Below are 19441 nucleotides of genomic sequence, written 5' to 3'. Positions count from 1 at the left end.
CACGACCTTGCCGAGGTCTCCATTGGTTCGATTCGATTCGATAGCCACCACAGTAATTCGTCTCGGATAACCCCCTTGAGAGTTATTAACATAATTAGCATCTTCGACCTCGCATAGGTGGCCCATCAAGGAACGGACCATCTTGAGCATGGTACATCCCTTTTGGTAGACCGGCATCATCCTCACAAACATTTACCTTTTTGATTTGAGATTCATCAAACTTCTTCGTCGAATAAGGAAATATTTGTTGCAAGCTCGCCAATGTCTCTATTGGGTGTCTGATTCTCCTTCACTATATTCGGAGCATAGCACTACCGTATGGTATCACATCGAAGATTGTTCGAGTGCCAAGCCCGATTATGAGTTGTCAGCTTGTTAAGTATGGCGGTCACTCGTCGAAAGGTCTTGTTCATAAAACACCCATCAGCTGCGTTGTTAGCTACTGACTGTGTCACCGGATCTAACCCTCGGTAGAACTTTTCCATTAATATATTCTCCGAAAAACCATGATTTGGGCTTTTCTGCAAATATTCTTTGAACCTCTCCCAAGCTTCATATAGTTGTTCCCCCGCCGCCGCTTGAATTCATAGATCTTGTCTCGAATCTCGGCTTCTTGCTAGGGGGGTACCACTTTTTAATCGAAAAACGATTCTGCCATTTCTTCGCCCATGAAGTAATAGAGTTAAGACGACTTCTCGAACCATGTTCTCGCTTCTCCAGCTAAAGAATATTTGAATAACCTCAACCGAATAGCGTCCTGTGGAACATTGTTCTGGATGTGATTAGCACACACGTCCACAAAATTCTGCAAATGATGTTGAGGGTCATTTTCGGTAGAATTTCGAAAGTATCCCTCAAGTTTCAACAGCTGGTATAAAGTTGAGTTACTTTTCACAGTCGCAGCTCCAACTCGAGGTTGAACAATAGCAGATGCATAGTCTTCCTCTTGAGCAAGCTCAGCAAAAATATTCTCCTCATCGATTCATCGCTTGATTGTTCAAACGATTATGCTCGATTACCGGACGATGATTTTCTTTGATTTTGATTCATGATCACCTGGTTTACACAAAGTAGCAAACAAGGTGTGATGGATTAAGAAAAAAACTTTAATCAAAGCAAACACTTATTTAGTAATTTGAAAACCGTATTCCCCGGCAACGGCGCCAAAATTTTGATACGCTCAAATTACACCTATTAATGGTATAACGCGGACGTTGTCAAATATAGTAACCCAACAAGGTTGGGGTCGAATCCCACAGGGAATAGGGTGTGAAAAGGTTACTAAATTCGTAGATTGCTATGTTTAGGTCTAATGTCTTAATCCGATGATTTTGGTAAAGATTGGGTTTTTAGTAACTGATTGCTAACTATTGATTTGATTGTGAATTTATGGTAAAAGAAGCTAAGGTTGTGTCCCCTTTAGATAAAGTGTATGATCATGGGTATTGATCTTGATATACTTCTAATGGATCATTATTTCAATGCACTTAATCACTATATGAATCTATACTATTTTCCAATAGATAAAGATTATTTCTTTCTATGATTTTCCCAAATATAAGAAAGTGGTTATGAAGAATGATTAATCATGCCAAGTAAATTCTTCTTATTCCTAAGTGAATTTATTAAACAAAGTTTAATGCTTTGAGTTCTTGTTGTTTACTCTTTCCAACCCTAATTATTTTCCCAAATAAATCAAGGTTTGTGGCTTTAATCAATGTTTGCAACCATTAATTATGAATGAAGAATGAAGAATAAACAAACCCTAATAATCCATTATTTGTATATCAATCACAACCCAATCACAAAACACCCATCAATTGGGTTCACAACCCTAGTAAGGGAAATTAGCTACTCATGACAAAGAACAAGAAACAAGAAATTGAAGAATTCATAATTGCTTACTTTGAATAAAAGAGGAATTGAGAATAATTGGATTGATGTTAGAACCTTCAAAAACTTGAGAGTATTTTATGTTCTAAGTCAAAAGCTAGAAATATCTGAACTCCCTAATAAAACCCTACAATGGACTATTTATATGTTTGGAAAATACACAAGTTACAGATTTGCATTTTAGTCCCGTCAGTACGAAATACGGTCCGTAAATCACTTTACGGACCGTAAAGTGGTTCAGGCCCAGGTCGTCTTCTCAATTCTGTGAAATCTCAATCTTCTAAAGTACGGACCGTAAAGTGGTTTACGGTCCGTAAACCTCCTCGTCGTCTTTCAGCTTCCAAAAGTCAGACTTTCTGCCAACTGCTCGATTGGTTAAATACGAGATGGAATACGGACCGTAAACTGAAATACGGTCCGTAAACTCAACTCGTAAATCACCATCTTCCCAACTTGACTTTCTGTTTCTGAAATCCTTTAATACGACCATGGAATACGGCCCGTATTGTAGAATACGGTCCGTAAACTGCATTTACGACCTGTTCTTGCACTTCAACCGTGATCAAGTCAAATCTGTTCCTTTTCCTGAAAAACACTAGAAAACACGTAAAATCACATAGACTCGCTTAAAAACAAGTAAAACTTATAGCTAAAAGGCATCGATTGTGGCGTAAAATCACGCCACATCGGCGCACTAAACACATTGATGTCAGATTTCATTTTATTAAAGATGTTGTTGAAGAGGGCACTATCAAGGTCGTGAAGGTTATCACAGACGATAACGCTGCAGACATGTTGATGCAACTCCGAGAGAACAGTTGTTAGGTGGAGGTGGTATGTTCAACAATGGTTTGATTCTTCTTATTTCTTACAACGGGGTTTCCCAGTAAGCTTAGAAGTTTTGGCCTGAGTTGTTCATACGCATGCTCGTGACGCAAACCAAGGTGGAGATTGAAATAGTTGGCTTTTTGTCATGTGACAGAAAAATCCATGTGATAATTTTAGTTGGATGATTTCTATTACTTGGAGCCAAAGGACGATTTACTTGGAGCTAAAGAATGCATTACTTGGAGTCAAAAATGCATTGCTTGGAGCCAAAGATGTGGAGGAGAATTGAAATGCCATGTAGCATAATTGGAGCCCAAGTCATTTTATGCCTATAAAATGAGATGCAATTCTTCTTTGTTCATCATCCCAAAATTAATACAATCCTTTGTAGTGAGTAGAGAGTTGAGAGAGCAATTCTCTTAAGTGTAATTGGGAAATCTCCCCTTCCTTTATTAATAATAAAAGGCAACTGTTCTCTGGTGGACGTAGGATCATTTTGATCAGAACCATGTTAAATCTTGTGTTCTTTCTTTTACGTTTCCGCTAACAAATCTAATGTTGTAGAAACCTCCAATTGAACGAAAATGGTTATGAGGAAAGGATGCAAAGCTTTGAGATCAATACAGTTGGATACGAGCATGAACTTTTGGATATAATTCTTAGGATGGGCCAAAATGACAAGTTCAAAGACAAGAAAAAGGGTCACCCGCCACAACTAACAAGAAGTGAAAGAAGAAAGGGGAAGCTGAGATACAAAATTTAATTTGTGGCATTAACTATGACAGGGTAGTAAAATAGACAGGGGCAAGCGCTGCAAGATTTTATCTAAATGAAAGTTAAAATCCTTAGCTAGGACATTCAGAGTCTTAATAATATAAAAGGAGTGCTCTAGCCTCACTAGTTTGAAAATGGAGGGAATTTTTTTTTTTTTTTTTTTTTTTTTTTTTTTGCTTTTAAAAAAAATGGAGGGAAAATATTTTGCCTCTGGGAAACCAAAATGGAAAATAGCCCAACAACTATGATACATCAAAAATGGGGGACATGTGGGCTCAATGGGAAAAATTAAAGGCTTTTGGTACCATAGGTGGGATTATGATCTGGAAATGTATTGACTCTTATCAAGGCAATTAAATAATTACCTATATACTTGAAAGTTTACAGGAGGACGTCATGTGGTCTTTTACGGGACCACATACCAGTATAGAGGGAAGAACTACAGCAGGAGCTCGGAGCAAGAAGAGGTATCTTGAGTGACCAATGGGTGATTGGAGGAGACTTTAACGTATGTCAGTTTGAAAATAAAAGACTCAATTGCACTGGAAGGTCCAAAGATATACTTCCTCTGTTCCAAAAAGATTGTCCTCCATTCCTTTTTAGTCTGTCCCAAAAAGATTGTCACCTTTCTATATTTAGAAACAATTTAACTTTATGAGATGATTTACAGCCACACAAATATCTAAGGCTTGATTTAGATCACACATTTCAGAAGTCTTTCTTTATTTCTTAAATTTTGTTTCAAGTCAAAAGAGGATAATCTTTTCGGGACGGAGGGAGTAGTAGTTTCTCAAAAACAATTACAAACCTTCAGCTAATGATATCTCTCCTGTCGAATACTGATGATACTTTAGTGTTATATGAGGCAGAAAAATCACAAGTTATGTACCTGAACCTAACACCTTTCTTTTTTGAAGCTCTGTAAGAGTTACATGTCAATGTGCCAAAAAGTATCATCTATCCTGTTAACCATTTGCCTAATATATAGGAGCTTTCAGGTATCATGGGACGGGGTTGCAGTATTGGGACACTACCTACCACATACTTAGGTCTCCTATTGGGTTCCAAATTAAAAAATTGTGAGATATGGAATGGTGTTATTGGAAAATTTGAAAAGAGATTAGCTTGTCAGCTTCAATATCTATCTATGGGTACAAATTAACTCTCATCAATAGTGTTCTTTACAACATGCCAACACACTACATTTCATTGTTCCCCATCCCCAAAAAGGTGTTAAAGCAATAAAGGTGTTAAAGCAATTGGACAAAATCAGGAGGGATTTCCTTTGGGAAGGAAATAACAGCTCTCACAAATTCCATTTAATTAGTGGGATAGAGTCAGACAACCAAAATGCAATGGAGGTTTAGGAATCAAAGATTTAGTTGTTCACAACAAATGTCTACTAATGAAATGGCTTTGGAGGTATGGCACAGGAGAATCAAGCCTCTGGAAGGACATGATCAAGGCCAAGCATGGAAAAAAAGACAATTGGAGCAGTAGAAGTTCTAATGCACCTTGTAGGTCCTTGGAAGTACATCAGTAAATTAGGGAATAAGTGTTTTAGAATGCTTATTTCAAACCAGGCAATGGAGCTCACATTAGATTCTGAAAGACAAATTGCTCAATTACTGGATGAACAACCTAGCCTGTTTCAGATTGCTTTAGACAAGAATTTATCCATAGCACAAAACATAAATGACAGTAATTGGGATTTTGTCTTAGAAGGTCTGTAAGAGACTGGGAAATGGAGGGCTTGATGGATTTGCTAGCAAAAATGGAGGGGTACAACATTTGATGAAGGTCAACAAGACACCATATGTTGGGGGAATAACAAAGCCTTTATAATTCTGGTATTCAAAACCAAGTGATTGATAGATGGCCTTGGAAATTAATATGAAAGACCAAGATACCTATTAAAGTTTTGCGCCTTAATTGGATTGCTCTCAATGAGGCCTGTTTAACCAAGACGATCTCAATAGAAGAGGTTTTCAGCTGGTCAACAAGTGTTACTATGTATGGAGAATGTAAAAACGGTCAACCACTTGTTTTTACACTGCCCAATGTCCACTAACCTTTGTGGATGTTCTACTGTATTTTTGGCTTGAATTGAGTCATGCCACAGAATATGAGAGAGGCACATACGAGTTGGAGCTTGATAATCCCTGCAACTAATGTTTTGGTGTTCACGGAATGGGATGAATAGTAGATGTTTTGATGGAACCTCAACTCTAAATCACTCTCTCAAAGCTAAATGCTTACTCAATGTTTTTTGCTATATTGTTAGCTATCGTAATTAGTACTGACCAATTTTTGGATTTTGGTAGCTTCCTGTTCTTAGATTGACACACTGTAAAGGGACCAACAATTTTGTTTTGTTTCTGCATTTAAAATTCTTGTAACTATGCATCTATGTGATGTTTTTTATTAACGAAACACCTCACGTCATTAAAAAAAAAGTAATAGAACATTCTGGTAGTATATGTGGGTAGAGATTTCTTTTAATGGAAAGTGGACATTTTTGTTTCTAGATCCGTTGGCTCTAAAGAAGAAAGAAATCCACCAATTAGAAAGCTCTATTATTTGTGTGTTGTCTTTTCATTTGTTCAAGAAAAAGATTGCTAAGATTTTGGGAGCCTTTATATTGCTGGGTGTCGACTTACTAGTGCATTTGGAGTCTATATATGATTCTCCGTTCTTCTCCTTTGCTTGTTCCTTTGGCTTACTCCTCTCCAAGCTGGAAGGGGGAGGGTGAATGGTCTTTTATAGCTTCCTTTATTTTCACTTTTTTCAACAGCTTTCCTTCAACTTTGCTTCTAAATCTCATCCCTGAAGTCTAGCATCTTATCATTCCTGTGTAACCACCGAAGTTGTTTTTTTTTTTTAAATATCTCAGTTAGACTTATAATTCTCATCAAACTTTGAATGATGATGTTTGTCTCTTTTCTTATATCTCTTAGCTTTCCCTATAAGTGGTGTTGTCTGGACTGGAAAATTTATTTGAATCAATGGAGTTTACTTGAATTTGTTTTTCATTCTAGTTGTTTTGTCACTTCTTCATCTGATTTTTTAACCTTCTGTTATTCCTTAATCCATATGATTGACCTTACTCATGGATTCAAGAATAAACAAGTATTAACAGTTGCAAAGAAAAATAATAAACTAGTGTTAACTATTTTGTGACTCGACCTTACTCCTGAATGTCCAATCTTTGGTGAAGTCTTGTCATAGATAGAAGCAAAAGAAGTCATTTGAGGCAAATTCTGATTAATACAAATGTAATAGCCCTTAACCACCTTTTCTTAATTTCCATCCCTAACGTAACTGATAACAGAAATTGGTCAAAGGGAGGAAAGTTAGTGGATTCCAATTTTCTCATTTTCAATCTTCTTCTCCTCAATCAAGTTTCTCAGTTAGCCATTGAGGAAAGAAATGGATGAGTCGGTATCAAATCTTGTTCTATTCTAAGTCGGCACCTTTGCTAGTTTGCCCATTTCTGTTTGCCTTTTGCTTTGAAAATGTTACCAGTGCCACCATTTGAATAAATTTCATCTTAGTTCTGGTTCTCAAATGTTATCGAACTTACTTCTATAAATATCAAAACAATTTTGCCCATCCTTAAGTAGCTTTATTCCTTTTTTTTTTAAATGTGTACCAGATGATCCTTACCTCTGCTTCTTGCTTTTTCTTGAAGGCTGGTGAAAAGCGAAAAGAAGAAGAAATGATTGAACTTGAGGGACCCTTGGGCAAAAGTGATGCTGTGAACAAGGATTTGGTTTTTCTTGACCGGGAATTATCTACACTTCACAAAAATGGAACAACAGACTCTTTCTGCCTTTATTTGTATGGTCTTGTTCTTAAGCAGAAAGGCAATGGCAATCTTGCGAAGACAGTTCTTCTTGAGTCTGTAAATGTTTATCCTTGGAACTGGAGTGCTTGGTCTGAGTTGCAGTCACTGTGTAATAACATTAAGACATTGAAGAGTCTGAATCTTAATAACCACTGGATGAAAGACTTCTTCCTAGCCAGTGCTTACCAAGAACTTTGTATGCACAGTGAATCATTGGAAAAATATGAGCACTTGAAAGGTAATTTTAGCTTTAGTAATTATATCCAGGCCCAAATCGCTAAAGCTCAGTACAGCCTGAGAGAATTTGACCAAGTGGAAGTCATATTTGAGGAACTTCTAAGAAATGACCCTTACAGGATTGAAGACATGGATATGTATTCCAATGTGCTGTACGCGAAGGAATATTTTTCAGCCTTAAGTTATCTGGCACACAGAGTATTCTTGACAGATAAATACAGGCCAGAGTCTTGTTGCATTATAGGAAACTATTACAGTTTGAAGGGGCAGCATGAGAAGGTTGGTTATGTATTTTCGGAGGGCGCTCAAATTAAACAAAAATTATTTGTCAGCTTGGACACTTATGGGACATTACTATGTAGAGATGAAAATGTTACACCTCGAAAAAATTTTCGTTAATGCACAGTGAATGGAATAACGAAGGGCACGAAGTATACGATATTTCAATAAGTAAGGAATGACATTTGATGACCCTAAATTAAGATTTCAAAGACATTCGAGGTAAGAGGAGAATGTTTGCCAAGAGGAGGCAAGGCATACGATATGTATCGAAAAGGATTTACGAGTAACAAGTTAATGATGATTTAATGATGCTTTGGAGAAAAGTTATAACGTCCCTTAGATTTCTAATGAGGTGATAAACAAGTGTTAAGAAGGTTCCATAAGGATTGGAGATCAAACGAGTCGATGAGAATGAGTTCGGAAGAACTGGGCATTATACGGCCCAACATACTGGCCGTACAAATTATACTGGCCGTACAAATTATACTGGCCGTATGTTTGGCCGTATAATCAGCCCAGATGGCCAGCCTCTCTGGACCAAATCTACAAACAAAGTCATACGGTCGATAATTTATACGGACCGTATGTTGGTCCGTAGAAAGTGGTTGGGACAGATTTTGTGTTATTAATAAGGGGTCCAAGTTTATTTAATTTCATTTCCCCTTCACACCCCTTCTCTCTAGAACACTTCTCCACACTTCTCCCACAAGAATTCATAAGATATTAGTGATCAAATAAATCAAACCAAGTTAATCAAGTGTAAGAAACCCATTAAAGTTCATCCAAGACAAGGAATCCAAGTGAAGGTGAAACTAGGGTTTTGCTCAAGTGAAGTGTTTTCACCCAAGGTTCATTTCTACACCATCTAAGGTAATTTTTATGGTATTTCCATGTTGTTTAAGGTGTTGAGAAGTTAAAACACTTGGATTGTAGAAGAATATAAAAAATGGGTCATGAATGTGGGAATAGTGTCATTTTTGAGTAAAAGTTTGGATTGAGTCATGATTCTTGATATGTTGTGATTATGATTATGTTATAAATGATGTTAAGAACATGGGTTAGACATTGTATATGAATGAATGTAATCGTGTGTTGTGACCATGAATATGGATGATTGGAAGTGAATTGAGAAGTAAGGATAATGTAGGTGAATAAAGACTATTGTTATGATGTTGTGAGTGTCATCATTGATGTTTGGGGAGTTGATATATGATATGGAGGAAGTCGTATAAATAAAGGAGATGCTGTCCAATTTTCTCTAGATTTAGTCATGTATGCTAAGCTATCGATTTTCTAATGTTAGTATAACTCTAATGAAGGTAGAAACGTGAGCATTGAAGGAGAACGTTCAAGCGATAGAATAGTTGAACGAAATGGTATGTAAGGCTAACCCTTCTTTCATAAGGCATGGTTCCTTGGCCAAATATCTAATCTTCTATAAGCCTATGATGTCCTCCAAATGATTCTATCTTTAAGAGCTACTAAGCTCATGATTCTCGATATGTTACGATTGTACTAAATTCCTCCTATGATGAGTAATCCTCTAGGGATAGATGTAATGAACGACGATAGTAATGATGCTAAAGATGCTTATGGGCTTTTATGTATATGTGCCTATGTATAGCTATTATGAAACCCCGAGCTTATATGGCCGAGTAGAATATATATATATATATATATATATATATATATATATATATATATATTGCGCGCGCGCTACCGCAGTTGGTACGGACAACCCCGAGCCTCGGTAGGCTGTGTGGTATGACCCTGAGCCTTGGTAGGCCCAGGTATGTGAAACACTGAACCTTCATGGTCGGGTATGCTATGTAAATTATATGTATATGTAAATGATATGTATATGATATGAATATGAATACGAATATGCTATGAATATGGAAATGCTATGAATATGAATATGTAAATGAATACGAGTATGAATGGAAATATGACTACGAATACGAATATGGATATGGAATGTAAATGAGTTCGGATACGGATATGGATGTATGTACACAATCACGCATTAGAAATAGGAAGTCCCTACGAAAAAAAAGTAAGTTTTTATGATGATGATACTTCTATCTCCCATCCTATGCTATTTCTTATGTTGTCTATTATGCTTTCATAATGATGTTGATCATGCTTTACATACTCAGTACATTCTTTGTACTGACGTCCTTTTGTTTGTGGACGCTACGTCATGCCCGCAGGTGGCCAGGGAGACAGGCTTGATCCATAGCTTTATTACTCAGGGACTACATAGCGGAGCTCCATTTCATTCGGAGCTACAACTTTTGGTATTCATTCTTTTGTGTGCTTATTTATGGGCATGGCGGGGTCCTGTCCCGCCTATATGATATGACATACTCTCCTTAGAGGCTCTTCTGTCACGACCCAACCCCGTAGGCCGTGACTAGTGCCCGAGCTGGGCACCCATACGCGCTCACTAACCAGATTCGGCATACAAACGACTCGTACATAAATCAGTATCAGACGTGGCTCCAAACTGACGCATACAAACATATACTGCACAGAAGCCGGCAAGGCTATCATAATATACATAACGTAGCAAAGCATACATACACGCAGCCGACAAGGCTGCCACGGCGGATGGGCCGCACAAACACAACTTACTCAACGCATCCGAACAAAACTGTACATAACCCACATCTATGTCTACAGACCTCTAGACAGAACAACAGAATCATATGACGGGACAGGGCCCCGCCGTACCCCTGAATACACAGATACATATACAACGGAAGAATATATACCAAAATGTAGGCTCCGGAATAAAGGGAGCTCTCCAACGGCAGAATAGGTGTCCTAGACTGGCGGATCGCCGAACTGTGCGTCTGTACCTGCGGGCATGAAACGCAGCCCCCGAAGAAAGGGGGTCAGTACGGAATATGTACTGAGTATGCAAAGCATAGAATACAGAAAACGAAGTCATAACCGAATAAGGAGTACAGAACGTGGGCACAATAGCCAGGACACTAAAGTGCTTGTATCTAACATACAAATCATACATAGGGGATACAAAAGACAAATATGATAATCAGAATGCCAAAATGCCTCGCTTTCTTTTGAAAAACATTTCTGTTTCATACTTACGGAAAATCAAACACATCATATGAGCTGACATTAACCGAATGCCGAGGAACGTACGACCCGATCCATAAATAATACGATAATGCCGAGGAACGTACGGCCCGATCCATATATAATATAATAATGTCGAGGAACGTACGGCTCGATCCATATATAATATAATAGTGCCGAGGAACGTACGGCCCGATCCATATATAATATAATAATCATAAACACACCGTACCCAACCCTCTAGTGAGGGACTCGGTAAATCAAATCATATCGTCATATTATCACATACCATATCACACATCGTATCGTATCATCAGATCATCACATATCATATCATATCACATACGGTCCGTAATGGGACCCGGCGGACGGAACGTGGTCGCCACTCCATCTGGGCGCCACAACACATCATACTTCAGAAGGTTTTATATCTCCGAACATCTCCGTCACACATCATAACATATATACACGGTACCCGGCCAAGAGGGGCTCGGCGTACCGACACATCATACTTCGTATCACATCATACTTCGGAAACACATCATACTTCAGAATAGTGCGCACGATAACAACCGGCCCAGGATCCGGTGAAAGATGTAACAACAGAACGCACGAGCAGAATCGTAGGTAGCCATATGCATACAAATCTTTATTACAAACTCAACAGAATAACCAAAGCGAACTATTATTTCAAAACCAAGACAATAGTCAAATCGAATTTCCTCCGGATATTACTCGGGAACATATCAAACCGAACTTCAGTAACCTTAGTCACGTCTTAAAATCACATGCGTAAAAATCCTCATTTCAGACTCAACAGATAAATAAGTAATCATAGTCGGGGGTCGGAAAGATAGTCATGTTAAATTCTTTCAAAAATCGTCAGAAGTACATAAGGAAAGTCGCGGGGCCCACGGAGGGGTGTCGACTCAAGTCGGGCCCGCCCATGAAAAATCATAGTTATTATACGTCATAGGATCATTTACGAACATATCAAAGCCATCCGATTCTGTCTGTGAAAGTTACGGACGTTTGTAGTTACAAAACTCTTTTGAAAACAAAACTTTTTATGCAATGTTTGAGAATCAATCATACAAAGACATATAAACTATAGCTTGTCCATATAAGGATGCCAACATCAAAAGCAAATACGACTCATAAACGTGCTCGGATTTTTAAGAATGGAATTACCCCCGAAGCTCATAACATATCATAACTTAGCCATATCTAAGACATGCCAAAAGAAGGAAGGGTAAGCTTTATATACCTCGTCCGCCCTCGAAACTAGTCCAAACTCAAACTTCGGGCTCTCTAAGATCTACAAATACGTCATAATAAGCCAAACATTAGCTAAAGGTATTTAGGACCCGATTCTAAACTAACATCAAATTCTACAGAAATTTGGGCAGCACTTCCCCTGTAAATACACCAACCTCGAGAATTCAACTCGGCCAAATCAACAACCACAACACCAATAACCAAACTAGCAACATCAATAACCAATTAAAAATGCATTCTAACATTAAATACTCTTTCAACATAGCCCAACGACATTCACTATTTTCAATTCAACGGCTTACCTTCAAGCCAACATCAACGCTTATACATTCAAATACTCGTCCGAACTCATACTAACAACATTCAAGAACATTGTAAACAATTCACACAATATTTCAACCTTCCCAAATACCTCCCAATTTACCCGAAAAGCGCCCAAACCAACGAGGACCACATCCATAATACATTTCTAACTTCCGAATCGTAATTTGCACCAATAATCCATACTCTAACAATGTCATTCTCATAAATATAAAAATTACATCAAATGCACAATAATCTCCAATTCAGCCCACAACACTTACGATATCAATTTGAGTCATTAAACTACTATCGTCAACATAGAATTCATAACGACAACAACTAAAATACTAATTAACATTAATCCATTCCTTGTCACATAATATGGCCCATTTTCGGCCAACACTACATATATACATATTGATGATTCTCATCCATTTCTTCACTCTACAACACTCAAAATATGCTAACTAAACTTTAATTCATTACTTCAACACAACACAACACACACACCCCTACACGGCCATACCCTGCATACACGGCCTCAATTCCAACATGCCATATTTCATGATTTTCATCCATTTTAGCATACTACAACATGCATACACCATTCATAACGCATAAGACAAGATTAAATCTTACCTTTCTTCTTCAACTTCACAATTAGGCTAGGGTTTGCGATTGACAAAACGGATGGTTGGATGAACCGAACAACACTTCCATGTTACTTAGGGACCTCAAATTAGTGGATTTGCATGAAGGAAATATTTTTGTGATAGCTCAAATTGATCTTCAATTTTTTTTTCTCTTTGGCCGAGAGGTTATGGTTGTTGTTCTTCAAGGTTCATGAAATTTCTAAGTGTTGGAAGATGATGAGAATGATTAAATTAGTCATCTTTTGTGCCCTTATATGAATGGCACAAGTGTACCTTGGCCCACACATGTGTTGGACCAATTTAATTTGGCCACCAAATGTGTGGGGACCATTTCCAAGCCACATGGCCAACATGGCCAATTTTCATGAATTTCAAACTTCCAAATATTCCATTTTTGGTTTCAAATTTTCCTAAATGTTCCATGCCAACAAATTCATGAACAACTTGTGTCTCAAAACGAAATCGAAGGTCAAAAGTCCCGACTCTGTATCCCGGAATGGTCTTGTCCCTAACTTACCATAGTTAAACCGGATTGTCCCAATGTACGAAATACGGGATATAACACTCGTAGACATGTGTATATGGTTAGATGTGTTTGGCCTTGTCGGCCTATATTTTGGATATCATTTTGTTAGCCTCGTCGGCTTATGTACATCTATATGGGCATTGTTATTGATGATGATATATATATGTATTGTTGCCCAACGGAATTAGTATGAATAATGGATGGAAAGTATGATTTAGCTATGTGGCTCACTAGATGTAACTGTGAAAGTATGTTAAGAGGTGCCCGGGCACCGGGTGCCCGTCGCGGCCCTCCGGTTGGGTCGTGACAAAAAAAAACTCCAACAGCCGTTGATGCATATAGGTGGGCTGTGGACATAGACTCATGTTATTATCAAGCGTGGTATGGGTTAGGGCAAGCATATGAGATGATGGGAATGCCCTTAACTACTTTAAAAAGTCAGTGTTCTTGCCGCCTAATGATTCTCGGTTATGGATTGGCATGGCCCAATGCTATGAGATAGAACAGCTTCATATGCTTGAAGAGGCAATCAAATGTTACAGAAGGGCTGCGAGTTGTAACGATAGAGAAGCAATTGCACTTCACCACCCAGCAAAACTGCATGCTGAACTCGGCCATTCTGATGAAGCGGCATTTTACTACAAGAAGTTGGAAAGGATGGAAGCTGAAGAACGAGAAGGTCCAAACATGGTTGAAGCCTTAATATTCCTTGCTAGATACTATAAAACTCAAAAGAGATTTGAAGAAGCAGAGGTTTATTGCACCCTCCTTCTTGATTATTCTGGCCCAGTTGCTTATGTTACCTTCTTGTTTCTAATTAGATGAAGAGTCATCATCTCAATGTTTAAGTTAAATTGTGCACCTATTAAGCAAACCTTTGAACAGCATCCATTATGGTTATTGATGCAGGAGAAGGAGACAGCAAAAAGTCTACTCAGAGGAATAAGATATGAAATGGATGTTGAGCATTTTCCACCCTAAGTATCTTTGCTATTTGCAGTATTATGAAAGAAACTTTGTCATGTGTAAGGTTACTGGTGAGTGTGTTCATGCTTGTGAACGTCTCACTGCAATATCAAAAGGCATCGTTAATTATAGTTGATTTCATTATCAAAGAAACGTGTCTTTAGTATGAGACGTTCTGCTTGTTGGAGATGCAAGAGAAAAGGTTTACTGGACCATGAACACTAGTTAATGTTATTGTATCATTCATGTTTCCAGGAAATTTGGTATTTGTGTGATTTTTCAGTCCCTCCCTCTTGGTTGCATTTATAGAAGTGTTTAGTATCTCCTAGTGATAATGTGTCTAGGAATCTCTACTTTTGAAGCTTTCAGCTTCCTCAGCAGTAGGAAACATTCTATTCCAGTTGAAAATAGCACGAAGGAGATGGAACTTGGACATCTCTAGTATCTCAGCATGAGTATGTGATCTATTCTAATAGCGCATGAAGATGGAGTTTTATGGATGATGTTTGACTTCACTGGTTGGAGGAACCACACGAAAATTAAATGGGACAATATGAGTGAAATTCACTTGACAAGAAAGAAGCTTGCAGAACCAGAAGTGTGAGCAGTAATTTGTTACAACTCTTGTAAGTGTTCATTTAGTGTAGCACATTCAAGAAAACCATTTGAATAGATAACAATTAGGTTAGCACAAAATGCTAGCACAGAAACTTGCATTAAAGGAGCAAGCCATCTTCTACAGACATTCCAGGCATGGGCGGATCTAGTAAGAGGCTCCGAACCCTCTTCTTTGGAAAAATATACTCGTGTATACAGGGTTAAATTCCTTTTTTATGTATATTATTAAATGTAGAATCCCCTTGACACAAGCCAAAAGCTTAGCTGAGTGGTAAAGTGGGTTCAAATTCTCTGAGGATACAGGTTTAATTTTCGCTGACTACAATTTCTGAACTTTTTAGCTTTAGTTCTTTTTTTTTAAAAAAAAAAAAAAATTGAATCCCATTGACAAATTCTGCCATTTACAGATGCATCAGTATGCTTAAAAACAAACAGGACTTTAGGTCTCAAAATTTGTTTTTCTTTAAATCCTGGTGATTAACTTCTCTTTGTTTTTTTTTCTTTCTACCGGTGATTAACTTCTTTGGGTCAATGAAAAAGCTATTGATTGATGGCGCTGTTTCATTGTTGTAACAAATATGGCACGGTTACTGCTAAAACTACTTATAAACATTTGCTTTATTTTTTCCCCTGTACTTTTTTCTAGGGAAAATTACAGTAAAATACCATTCGACGTCTAGTTTACAAAATATGTACACAGTGTATAGGTAGTGTATAAAGTATATTAAATATACATATACTATTCATACTTACACAACATATACAACCGAAGTGTATAGATAATGTATACTTCGGCCATGTTTGGTGGTACTTATGTGGCAACCATAATAATGGTAGCCGGGAAAGTGGATCCTTAGGTATTCTGACAAGAATTAGCACACTAATGTAGATAGTGGTTCTTCGATACATCTGCGGGAAATTTTTTAATATTGATTTGCTTGGATATATAGTGATTTGAGTTGAAGACAGATTTATATATCTATATCATCGATCTATCTATATATATTTAAAACGGAAAGTCCAAGCAACATGGACTTCCTGTGCTTGGGCGAGTAGTTGGGCTATTTAATGACGATATTGCTTATTTTGATTAATGAAGTTATTTGTGTGTGAGTCATCCACTGAAAGTTGGTATAGCTTCTAGATCTAAATAAGCTAGAATTTAATTTTACTTTTTTTCCATTATATTTAGTTTTGAGAAATATTATTAGCCTTTGAGGCATGGCTGGTCGATTTTTCCCAAATTGAAATATATCATAAGAACAAAATAGGTATTGTTGGTTCAAAATAAAGCAGCCCTTTATAATCAAGATAAGAGATGCTTTAAACTGAAGGGTTGTAGAATTTCAACATAAGCAGAATACAATGTAACAAATAGCTAAAGTTGGGTCTTGACGGGTATTACCGTATTAGTACTGCAAATTATAATAATGGATTCCAATTTCGTGTTGGAGTCAAATAACAAATTAAGTCTAGATATTGAGAGTAATCAGAAAGTTGTTTTCAAAAGAGAGTAATAGATTGTTTGGTCAAGCTTTCGGGAAGCTAAAAGTAAGTAAAAGTTGAGGTGTTTGCAAACCTTTTAGGAAAAGTTTAATTGCAAAGACCTTAATGAACCTATTAAATCATTTGTTAACTAAATTATAGGCGAATAACTAAGAATTCACCTAAAAGAATATTTTTCTGTTGTTGAAGGAATATTGGCTGAAATGAAAAGAAATATAAGTGTCACGACCCAATTAGCCGTGAGTGGCACCCACACTAATTCACCTAGTGGGCGAACCAATTCCCTTAACCAACCATCGAACAATTACCAATTACTTAGCCAGTTTTAGACATATCAAGAATATAAGCAAGTAATAATCATCCAAACATCTGCCATGAATAAATAAAGATGCGGAAGTCCTAACTATTACAACCCTAAAATCTGAAAGTCATCGTACAAGGACTCTAAAATATACTGTCTAAATAATAGATAATTGTCCATAAGCGTAAACAATGTCTGGAATGAAGATAAACATCAACAAAGAGAGATCTTCAGGAGGCATGGCATGGATAGGAGCTCACCCTCAAATCTGTCTACACTGGCCTCACGCTAAATATGAGGTCTGGTAGACGCCTCTTGTTATATCCCGTATTTTGTACATTGGGACAATCCGAGTTAACCACGAAAAGTTAGGGACAAGACTATTCCGGGATACAAAGTAGAAACTTTTAACCACGATTTTGTTTTAAGACATAAGTTGCTTATGATGTTGTTGGTATGGAATACTAAGGAAAATTTGGGGTTAAAAGTGAATTATGGAAAGTTGTTAATTCATGGAACAAAAGGCCAAGTTGGCACGTCCGTGGTGTGGGCCAAGGGCCACATGGATGAATTATATATGTATATTAGATGACCAATTAGTCATATTTATCATCCTTCACCTTAGAAACTTATAGAAACTTGGAGAAAAAGAACAAGAGAAGCCATTCGGCCATGGCTATGGCCGAACAAGGTCCATGAACAAGTGATCAAAAATATATTTTCTTCTAGCTTTTCTACCAATTGGAAGGTCCTCTATAACGTGGAGTGGTCATTGGAGCAAGCAAACCATTCATTTTTTTTGCAAGCACAAATTCTAGCTAAGTTGAAGAACTAAGTGATAAAGGTAAGGTTCAATCTCCTTTTATATGTGTTATGGATGGTTTGTGTATGTTGTAGTATGTGAAAATGAATGGCAAGATGAAATTATGGTGTTGATGTTGTGGCTAATATGGGCTGATTTGGTGAAGGCATGTTGAACTAATTTTATGTAGTATTTTGGTTGTTGTTGTTGTGGATTCTATGATGATAATGAAAGTTTAATGATTCAAGTTGAAGTTGTAATTGTTGTGGGCTGTTTTAGAAGCCAACGTGAATTGTGTGTAGTTTTTATATTTGTGAGAATGACATTGTTAAAGTGTGGATTGTTGGTGTAATTCATGAATTTGGGAGAGAGGAATATGTTGTTGTTGTTGTTCTCGGGTTTTGGAAGATTTCGGGTGGCATTGCATATTGGTTGGGTTGTTTGATTATTGTGCAGATTGTTTGAAATGTTCTTGAAACTTGTTTGAATGATCTCGGATTAGTACTTGAACATGTGAGCGTTGATGTTGGCTTGATTGTATGTAGTTGAATTGAATGTAAATGGAATGCCGCTGAATTATGTAGAAAAGAGTTACTAGCGTTATAATGCGTTTTGAATTGATTATTGATGTTGTTAATATGGTTGTTGGTATTGTTGTTGAAGATTTGGCCGAGTTGAATCCTCGGGGTTGTTGAATTTATAGGGGAAATCTTTTTTATTTACCGTAATTGAAGTACTAGCTTAAGATTGGGTTCCTAAGTACTTAAAGCTAATGTTTGGTGTTTAATGACGTTATTGTAGCTTTTGGAGAGCCCGAGACTTAAGTTCGGATTAGCTTAGGAAGCGGACGAGGTATGTAAAGCTTACCCTTTCTTTCTTTTGGCATGTCTTAGTTGTAAGTAGGCTATGAAACGAGCCTCGGGGTAACTCTACCCTTACGATCCGAGCATGTCTACGGTTCTTATTCATTTCTTGACTTTCGCATTCTTAATATAGTCGAGCTATGGTCTTTATGTCTGTTGTATGATTGGATTTCAATGTTGCAAAAAAATTTTTTTTTGTTCTTAAAGGATTCTATGTCTAATAATGGCCGTAACTTTCATAGACGGAACCGGATCGCTTCGATACGTTCGTAGAAGGTTCTATAGCGTATAATGCCCCTAACTTTCATATATGGTCCCGGATTGCTATAAAATGTTCGTAAAGTGGTCTATAATGAATAATAAAGTAACTTTCATAGGCGGGCTCGGATTATTTCGATATATGTTTATGATCCCTAAGACGTTATATGACATGTTTTGTAATGATATCTCAAGAGCCCTAAGTGTAACTGTTATTCGGATACTCGAGCGTTGATTTGTCTACTTACCTATCGAGTCCTAAAAGATGATTTGTGTGCATATGGTTTCTCACTACTCCGCTCGTGCATACTGTTGCTACATCTTTCACCGAGTCCCGGGCCGGGTATGTATTCGTGCATAGGTTTCTTGCATTGTTCACCCGAGTCCCTCGTTAGAGGGGC

At 37.4% G+C, this 19441-nt stretch overlaps 1 non-coding gene and 1 pseudogene across 1 annotated transcript; both read left to right on the top strand.

Moving 5' to 3' along the window:
- Positions 1–501: 501 nt before the first annotated feature.
- Positions 502–606, top strand: LOC132041842 (small nucleolar RNA R71). The gene has a single exon (XR_009411259.1). It is a non-coding gene; the product is annotated as a small nucleolar RNA R71 (small nucleolar RNA).
- A 5597-nt stretch (positions 607–6203) lies between these two features.
- Positions 6204–14551, top strand: LOC132041841 (anaphase-promoting complex subunit 8-like; annotated as a pseudogene).
- The last annotated feature ends 4890 nt before the right edge of the window (positions 14552–19441 follow it).

This window comes from Lycium ferocissimum, unplaced genomic scaffold, assembly GCF_029784015.1.
Source record: "Lycium ferocissimum isolate CSIRO_LF1 unplaced genomic scaffold, AGI_CSIRO_Lferr_CH_V1 ctg11906, whole genome shotgun sequence".
NCBI lineage: Eukaryota > Viridiplantae > Streptophyta > Magnoliopsida > Solanales > Solanaceae > Lycium > Lycium ferocissimum.
This window is presented reverse-complemented; position numbering and strand designations above follow the sequence as displayed.